This window comes from Thalia democratica, chromosome 5 (assembly GCF_965202585.1).
Source record: "Thalia democratica chromosome 5, ktThaDemo2.hap1.1, whole genome shotgun sequence".
Lineage (NCBI taxonomy): Eukaryota > Metazoa > Chordata > Thaliacea > Salpida > Salpidae > Thalia > Thalia democratica.
Window position 1 is genome coordinate 61,974,302 of NC_139169.1, and position 10,800 is coordinate 61,985,101.

Consider the following 10,800-nt stretch of genomic DNA (forward strand, 5'->3'; position numbering starts at 1 on the left):
GTGCTTTGGTGCACAATAAAAAAAAAAAACAAATCGAAAGCAGTTTTTTATGACTGACATTATTAAAAGTGGTAATTTCAATTAAATACAATGTACAACTGTTGTACAATTAGTATTAATACAACAAAAATATGCGAAAACACATTTACTATCATTAACAACCCGCTGTGGAATTTTTAACAGTTTAAGAACCACTGAGCTGTTGACCGATTCGTTTTAAGTGATAAAGCCAGTCATTTTCGTTCGACATTTTTTCAATAGGTTTTTAAACACTTTTAATTTTATAAAGAACTTAATTTCATTAGCTGATTACAAAGCTACTTAATTTGATTCATGTACTTGTACGTCTGAACTGATTTCCAACAAGTTTTACAACAATTAGTGTGATGTTAGTTGTATACCAAAAAATATTAATACGAAAAACTACATGCTGTTTGTAAAAATAAGAAACTTATAAAACTAACTTTTTGTCTCTGTCGCCTGCGTGTAGAATAGTAGTGTAGCTGCCATTAACAAATAATTCATTATGTTAATTTAGTTTTTTAACTAATGAATAAACTGTTAAAAGTTTAAAAATTATTTTTTTTTATTAACGTTTTGAGAAATTCGTTAGTTTGACGATTAAAATATAATTTTGTCGAGAACAACAGAAAAAAAAAATCTTAAATACAATTTATTTTGTTTGTAAATTTAAATAACAAAAATACAAAAAGCTCTAAAGCATCTCATCTACCAGGTTCAGCATTCTATTGTCTGTACAGAATTTTAAAACTGGTAATTGCTGACAAGACACCAGCGTATTTATGCTGAACACGGCTGGGCGTTTTCGTAATCTGTGATTGGATGAAATTTTACACGTGTAACTATATCAGCTCATTGCACGTAAAAATGAGTAAGAAGCTTGTTGTTATTACAAGTTTCTTAATAAACTGTTGAGCAGCGTGATTAAATGTTACGTCATCAAAACTTTTTGTTTGTTGCTTTATGTATAATAAGTACGTAAGCACTGACTAATTAAGCTTCTCTAAAGCGCAGCTTGCTTATTTTGTTTGTATTTTAAGTTAACTTATTTAGTTTAGCTTTTTTCAAAGCACATGCGATACACTAATAATGAAGCGGCTTAACTAACAAAAGCTACTCACGCTAGACTATTATAAATGATACTGTGTACACTAGATTGTTTACAATGAACAGCTTAATTACTGAAACTTTTTATTATGTTTTTTGCTATGTGTCTTATAACAAAATAGTATTAAGTTCTCCAAATCATACTTTACGCCTCTGAAATAATCTGTTTCTGCGTACTCTATCTACTTTTATACAGACGCTATACTTGTTTGACTTGCTTGTATAAAGCTGTTGACTTCATAAAATGTCTTGTGTAAAAAGCACGTAGGCGTACACCTTATTGAGCGTCTTGAAAATAAGTGCTGCTTGCTTACTTTTTGTGTTTAATAATTTAAGTATGTAATTGGTATTATTTTCAAGGCATATATGATACTCTATCGAAGCAGTGACTTGCCAAATTTAAAAAGTAGGCAATTAGTAAAAACTTTATGTGCACACTAGATTGTTTACGAATAACTTATTGTTGCATATTTTATTACGATTAAAACTTATTGATATGTAGTATAAGAAAGTAGTTAAAGTATTACTTTGTGCTTCTTTGATAATCATTTTTTCCTCAACTATATAAATTTATAATGACACTTTACTTTTTTGACCTGCTAAAATAAAACTAAACCATTAAGTCTTTATTTCTTCAAAATTGTGTAATAAACTAAGAGTTGTAGAAATTGTTTAATTTTAAAACATGTGGCTATAGCAAACATTGTTTTTTTGTTAAAATTTATATGGTTTTGACTAGCTCTTTTTAAGTAAGAATTTTTTATCTTAAAATATCAAAAGTTTTAAAATTGTTTAGAGTGATTTATTTATTATTATACTAAAATAACAAGCATGAAGTTAACTTTGCTTATTTGTTAACGCTATAAGTTAACTTTGCTTATTTCTATTCAATTATTGTAGAATTACTTAATAATTGTTACTTCAATAAAACTTTCTTTCTATTACTTGTTGTGTAATAAGTACGTAGGCGCAAACTAATTAAGCTTCTCAACGGTAAAGGAAGCTTGCTTACTTTGTTAGCTTTTTAGTTTAAGTTACTTACTTTAATTTTTTAAAGTAAATATGGTACTCTATCGAGATAGCGGCTCGCAAAATTTAAAAAGTAGACAATTAGTAAAAATGTTATGTGCACACTAGATCGTTTAAGATAATCAATTTACTTATTGATGCTTATTTTATTACAATTAAAATTTATTGATATGTAGTATAAGAAAGTACTTAAATTAATACTTTATGCTTCTTTGATAACCATTTTTGCCTCAACTATATAAACTTTTAATGACACTATACTTATTTGACCAGCTAAAATAAAACTAAACCAACAAGTTTTTATTTCATCACAGTTGTATAACCAACTATTAGTTGTAGAAATTGTTTAATTTTGAAACATGTGGCTAAGGCAAACATTGTTTTTTTTTGTCAAAATTTATATGTTTTGACTAGCTCTTTTTAAGTAAGAATTTTTTTATCTTAGAATATCAAAAGTTTTAAAATTTTTTTCAGTGTTTTATTTTTAACATACTAAAACAACAAGCATAAAGTTAACTTTGCTTATTTTTTAACGCTATAAGTTAACTTTGCTTATTTCTATTCAATTATACTCTAAAACTTAATAATTGTTACTTCTATAAAACTTTCTTTCTATTACATGTTGTGTAATAAGTACGTAGGCGCAAACTAATTAAGCTTCTCAACGGTAAAAGCAGCTTGCTTACTTTGTTAGCTTTTTAATTTAAGTTATTTACTTTAAAAGTAAATATGATACTCTATCAAAGCAGCGACTCGCCAAATTACAAAAAAAAGACAATTAGTAAAAATGTTATGTGCGCAATGATTGTTTACGATAAACATCTTAATTACTGAAACTTTATGTTTCTGTAATTTATGTATATAACTTCTTTATTATGTTTGTTTTTTATTTGTCTTAAAAACATAGTATTAAGTACTTAAGACAATACTTTATGCATATGTACTACTCACTTTCATTTTATTCTATCTATTTTTTAATGACGCTATACTTGTTTGACTTGATTATATAAAACTATTCTATCAAGTTGTAACTTATTGAAAATTTCATTGTCGGTTAAGAGTAGCAAAACTTATTTAACTAGCAGTTTTGAAACAAGTGGCTTAGGTTAGCGTTGATATTTTATTATTGCTAAAACTTTTGACAAGCTAATTTTAAGTAGGATTTTTTTCAAATCGAAACCTTAATGTTGTCACACACTACAGGATTAGCGAGGACCGGATTAGCGAGGAAGCACTGTACACGAAAAAACTTTTCGGTTATCGAGTCGCACACCACTTGAATACTTTCTAACGTTTTGTGCAGGACCAAAACGTGTAAATACAATTGCTCATAATAACATTTAACAAATATCATTTCTGAAAATTTTTGTTGTGTTCATCCTCGTTCATAAACAAAAGTGCACATTAGCTAATCATCACATTTGAAACAAAGATTTTGTAAATAACAGGTAATAATTACCGTGTAAAAATTGTGTAGCTAAAATAAATTAAGTATAACAAACATATAATCTGTTAAAAAGTAAACAACATAATTGCAAATAACAATTGTGTTGAGCTTTTACAAATAAGAATTTTTTAACTCATACAAAACTTCAGGTTCATGTTTTTATAACTCTTTGAACAACATATCAACTTTAATTTAAAAATCACACCTTTTTTTAACCATAGAGTTTAAAGTTTATATTATTTTATGTTAGTTAGAAGACACTTATTTTTATACTTATTTTTGTTGTTGTTGTTGTTACACATTTCAAAATAAAAATCAGTTAACGAATATAAAAACAAAGACAAGTTTTTTTTTACTTTTTTTTATAACAAATTTATTAAATCTTATGATTGTGTTGCTTAATATATTTTTGTTACAAAATTTTACAAAAAGCTAATTGTAACGGTTTTTAAAAGGTTATGTTACAAACCTAAAACGAAAACGATTAAATTCAAAAAAAAATTAATACAATACAGAATATTTTCTTTTCGTTCTTCATGAATGTTATTTACTTAAGCATATAACAAACTTTAACTAATTGTTAGAGTTTGTTAACACCTTATTTACATTTATTAGAATTAAAAAAAAATTATTAGCAAAACAGAAACATTTTGGAAAAGTTAAAAAAAAGTTTCTATAATAAAAGTATAAGCAAAACTACAAATAAGCTATCATGAAAAAAATTACAGTATAAAAAAAAGTTCATTTGATTTAAAATACGGATGGCTTTTATAAGTCGCGGACTTAATTTTAGAGAAAATTAATTGCGGGCCAAACTGTATAGAAAATAGTATTCGCGGGCTTCATTTATTTAAAATGTTTTTAGTAATTACCAGTGGCGTCGCGTGGTACTTTTCTTAAGTGGTGCAGAAATTAAAAAACAAATACCGAGTTGCCCTGCTCGAGTTGCCAGTGGTCGAGTTGCCTCTGCTTGATTTTACCCTGCTAAGATTGCCTCTGCTCGAGTTGCCTTTGCTCGAGTTGTGCCTGCTCGTGTTGTATCTACTCGAGTTGTCCCTGCTTGAGTTGCCGGTGCTTGAGTTGCCGGTACTCTGCTCAGCTTTGTTTTCTTTTTTTTTTGTTTACAACAGCTCGTGGAGCAAAATGGTCGTTGTCTAAATTTGAGTTTATTATAGACTTTAATCTAAAAAAATAAACAAATTGTTATAGCTTATAACAATGTTTATAATAATAAAACTATAAGATAAATTGTATAATTTCACACTTATGGTCAATGACAGTAATTTTTGCCAATATATTTTACAAAAGTTATACTTAATTACCTACTTTAGATATTTTAGAGTGTTAACTTACTGCAATATCCTCTGAAAAAAAAAAAAAAAAACTTGTTGATATTCAAAACAGAATTTTAATAAGTCCTGTACTTTTCGAGCTACATTACATTTTCACTGTTGTAAAAACCACATACGACAGTAAATTTTAATAATACGTAATTTTCTACAATGTTTAGAACCATCAATCTTTATTAATCTCCTAATAAACTCCTTTAAATATTTAATTTTGAACAGCTTCATTTTTTATTTGAAAAAATAATTATTTTGAACAAAAGTATATTACTTATTGAATAATTATATTTTTATTAAAATAAAACATCTGCAGATCTTTTTAAGAAGTTTACAAAATTAATAGATTTTAATAATAAAACGAAAAATTGCAAAACATAACATTTTTATAAAACCTATCGGAGTATAGAACAAACAAAAATTAGAGATTGAAATTATAAGTATAATCTCTACGTAAAAACTATCAACTTTTTACTTAAAGTTTTTACTTTAACAAACAGTTTTCCAATACAAACGTTTGAAGGCTATCATTTTGAAAAGTTAAAGTTGTTTTAAACTTTATTCATCTCTAAAATATAAGACCTGTTAATTATAAGAAATTGTAATAGCCAATTAATGATAAACTTTTTTCATATAAACTATGTAAAAAGTTTATAAAGATATATTTCAAAAGTTTATTACTACTTTTTATTTAAAAAAAATTACAAATCGAATGTTAACACGTTTAGAAAACATTTATTAACAGTTTATTAACAACTAACTTGAAAAATATTTACAGCAACAAAAAAACTATTAAGCAGCACACTTTTGTGAAAGTTTATATAGTTTTGTTTTGTTTTTCATAACTAACTTTTACTTGATAACTTAGAAGTTTTAATAATTAACAAAAACTCAATATTTATGTACTCTGCCAAATTATAATATTCTACATTAAAAATTAAAAACGAATGTTAATAAGCCTTTTTCGCGATAAGTTTCGAATAGTTTTCCATAACAAAGTCAATTGTACTAACAAACAAATAGCTTTTATTATTTTTGAAAAACATTCTTAAAATTTATGAGCATGTAATTACTTATGTATACAAACATTTTAATTTTAAAAGTTACTTAGCACATCACTGCGGGCTCGATCCAGCCCAAATATAGAAATATCTAGCTCGCGTCAATTTTTTTTTAATTTAAGAACAACTTCCACAAAAGTAAAAAGTACTTTTTAGCATAGAGTATAAAGACTTCAAATGGTTCTACAGATTTATTTTTTGTATATAACACTGCTTGTTTATCATTGTTTATCGAATGACAAAAAAACCGCTCAAAATATTTGGTACGATTACCTGGTGAACGATGAAACCTTTTAGTTATAGAGTTATGCAATATTTACCACTTAGATAGCTTTTAACGTCTTGTCCAGAACAAGGCGTCTTATTTCTTTATGATAAATTAATAAAAAAGTTTACTTTAATACTGTTAGTTAAGTTTTAACCATTATTGTCTTTCGAATTCTATACGCTAAGAACTTTTTTCAAGTCCGATCCACAAACGATTTTTTCTAGTAATCTGACTTGCTGGGCATCGACAACCTTCAGCGTATTACCTTACTTACAAAGCTCTTACTTTTTTCATATATTATCAAAACAGTTCAACTTTTCAGTTATTCCAAACTCAAGAAAAAAAACTGTGATATAAACTTAAAAATTTATTTAAATACTACAGTAAATACTTTATTGTTAATTTTTTAAATGCTGTAAACGTATTATTCGATTTCAAAATATTTTTTTTTTGTCAAAAATATTTGTTCTTCTTTTTACTTTAATTAAACGAACTGGAAACTAAATTTAAAGATTTGTACAATAAAAAGACAATCACGTAAAAAAAAATCTAATAACTTATTCTTTTATATGTTTAGAAATACATAATGTATTTAGTCATTTTTTTTTATAAATTTACTTTTACATATTTTTTATTAATAAACGTTGTTTAGAAACTCAAAGTTTTGTAATAAATGTTTCTTCTCTTTCTAAAATTACTTATTTTCTGCTACTCGTCTTTTTATTGGAATTTTTAAATAAATTAAAGCGATTTATATTATACAGTAAAACTACTATTTATAACGAACTTTCATTAAAATTGAAAGATATATTAATTGTGTTTTTTTAAAAATGACTTTAATATAAATATTAAAACAAAATTTTTTATGCAAGTTATTGCACTGAATTTTTTTAAAGAGGTTTTAAATTAGTTATTAGAAGAATATAAGCAGGAATTTTATTTCTAACACAGAGTAAGTTGATTTTAAATTTATTAACTTGTCGTTTAAAGATTAAAAATTATGGCTAGTTTTCATTTTAATATAATAGTTAAGGTTCAATTTATAAATGTTTTATACCTACATACGAGCTGTTTAAAAACTTAAATGCCAGTTTATTTACTTACTAAAAGATAAAAACAAAACTTTTTGCCTAAAATATTTTGCAATCTATACCTACAACTAAAAATACAACTATATAAGATTTTGATTTAAGCGAAAAAGTTTTTAATTTAACTAAAAAGTTAGCAAACTTTAAATCTAAAGCAAAATGCATTTAATAAGTAAAATTAAAATTAGCTGTAAGTACATTTAAAAATTACCATTTTATAAATATAAAAACTATATCGATTTTAAAGTAAGTGATATTTATTATATATATTAAAATATAAAGTTTGAATGAAACTTTAAGATGCTGTGCAATCAATAAAAATTAAGTTAATTGCAAAAACACTATTTTTGTTAGAATTTTCTAAAGCACATTTTGAATTACTTTACATAAAAGCTTAAATAGCTAATGAATTGCAAAAAAAGATTTTGCCGTGTTTACTGTTGATCTGATTTTAGTTATAATTTTTCTTTTAACTATTAATACTCAAAGTTTAAACTTTGTATTCATTAAAACTAATTCTAGAAAATACTAAATAAATATTTTATACTATAGAAGATTTTTAAACTTTATTTAAAAACAATGGTTTTTATTTTTTAGATATAGTTTTGTATATTCATAAGCTTAAATCTTAGTTTAAAAATTACAGGCCTTTTTTTCTTGAATACGTATAAACGATAGTAAGTAACAGTGCGTGTTTTGACTGGTTTCCTGTTTCCTGTGAACCCCCTGAAAAATTAATCTTATAATATCACTAAAAACGTTTTTTATTGACTTTGTTTTGTTTATTTGATATACTTTGAATAATAAATGTTGAATTTATAACACTGAAAGATTATAAATTTCCGTAACAAAAAATGCTCATTTTCGCCCAGCTGAAATAGATTTTAAATAGTTTTTTTTATTGTAAATTTTATTAAAATTTTTAAAGTAGCATTTTTTTTCTAGAAAACTTTTTACTAAGATGCTCTTAATTCCCATTATAAATTGTTACTTAGTGTAAATAACTTTTGATTAAGTATTTTTTCAACTACTAAGTACAATTTTAGTTAAAAATGTCCAATATAATCACTTAAGTTTTATTTTACTTAGTTAATTGTATATATGAAGGCTAATATATAATATATGCTGTGTGAAGCTTTTAATCCTTAAAAAGTTCAATTAAGAGAGTTTTCAAAATGATCTTTAGACCACTACACCACATGGCAGTTTATTCTTTAATAATTTAATGGTATTTTATTAAATTTATTTAAGTTATTTATTTTGTATATCTGTTGGCCACTATGTTGATTCTTGATTTTTGAAATTTTCAACACAGAGAGATTTCAAAACCATCATTAGAATCCCTGCACCATCAGACAAACATTTAATTATAATTTAAAGATTTTTTCAATTTAGTTGTTTAAGTCTAAACATTTTTTTTAGTGAAATTTCAATTTTTATTAAGTTCTTTTATTTTTGTATATCTGTTGGCCAGAAAATTGATTCTTTATTTTTTGAAATTTTTAACTCAGAGAGATTTCAAAACCATCATTAGAATCCCTGCACCAGCTGGCAAACACTTAATTTTAATTTTAATATTTTTTAGTTTAATTGTATAAGTCTAAACATTTATTATGGTGAATTTTCATTTTTTATAGATTAAATTACTTAAAAAAATATTTTTAAAATAGACAGATATATAAATGTAAAGAGTTTAGAATTTAAAAGAAAAACTTGTAAAAACTCCATCTGTACTAACATTTAAATCAAAATTTGTAAGTTTATAAATTTTTTCTGGTTCTTTTAGTTTTAGTTTATCTAAATATAATACGTATAATAAATAAAAAAATATTTTTTTTATTACTACTTATATGTTTTTAAAATTTCTAAACAAAAAAAAAAGCATTTTAAACACAGAGTTTTTCGGCTAAATATTGCGTACTTAACTGACTGTGCTTACCTAAGAAATGCGTACTTGAGTGGCAAATTAAGAACAAAAAAAATGTGAATCCCCTTTGAAAAAAGTCTAGACACGCCCCTGGTAAGTAATTAAACAGTTTGAATTAAAATTGTTGTCGTAAATCGTTAGATTAAAACGTTTTAATTGTTTCACAAGGCGTTATTAAAATTCTTAGATTCTAAACAAAGCAGAAACTTTGTAAACTAAAACAACATGTGTTTTTAAATTTTATTATTTACTTGATTAATATTTTTCTATTTGATCTGAACTTCATAATAAACCTAACCAATTTAAGCATAACTGCCAGTTTTATCAGCTAGTAAAAGCCACACATATCTAAAATAAATGTTAAAAAATTTAAAAGTTTAAAAAGTCTGTACATTTGTACGTATACGTTTTCGGCTAAAAAGCAAAGTTTTTGGATCTTTATAAATAAAAAAATATTAACTTTATGTTAAGGTTTACATAGATGGTAAATGAAAGTTTGTTTTGTTATTTTATTTTGAACGTTCTTGTATATCTTCTTAAGTACGAAAACCATTTTAAAAGCACCTTTTACTGTTTTTTAACTTATAAAAACTTTAAAAAAATTTCAGACGTAATTAAAACTTTAAATACTTTAATATATCTAATTTTTTTTTTGTAATTTTATAAATATTCTTTAATCATTTGACATTATACTTTTTTATTTTTATTTTCTAGACTTTTAAAACTTTGCTGTACCTTTGATACATCTGGTTTGATCTGTAATTTTTAATTTTATTTTATGTAAGAATTAAATTAAAATTAGTAAAGATCAAGATCTTAAAAAATAAAGTAGTTAAACTGCAGTTTATTAAAAATTAAAATAAACATAGTCATTTAAATTGAATGAAACAATAAGTTCATATAAGTATTTATCAAGACGGTTGATAAAGAATACCTGGAGGCTAGTGGCTTTTATAGATTTTGCGACTAAAAACTTACAAATTAGAATTTTTTAAACGATAAAAATCTAAATAAATCAGTTGTTATTCCATATTCAACGATTAAAAGTTTTATAGTTTGTATCATATATAGAAAAACAACAATCAAAATAAAAAAAGTCCGGATCCGGACCGGATTCTATCCTTCACCAGTTGTTATAAAATAGCCAAATCAGTCTAGAAAACGTTTTCAAAAATGGGTCGGTACAGATACTTAAGGGGCTATGAGCAGCAAATGGGCCAAAGGGGGGGGGGAGGCATGAGGTCATAATGTCATAATTTGAAATTTACACTAGATGTTTTTAGACATTTAGATTTTTAATGGTAGTTTATAGAGAAATCTTATTGGAGGGGCTCATAGCTTTTTTAACTTCTTTAAAGGGAGTTTTTTGTAACATTTTTGGGAAACTCTGGTCCAGAATCTAGATTAGTTTATTAAACATTCTTACAGATTAAAAAATATTTCATCTGAAAACCACCGTTTATTAGCTCAAAATGTGATGTATTGACTTTTTAGGACTTTTAAGTTTAT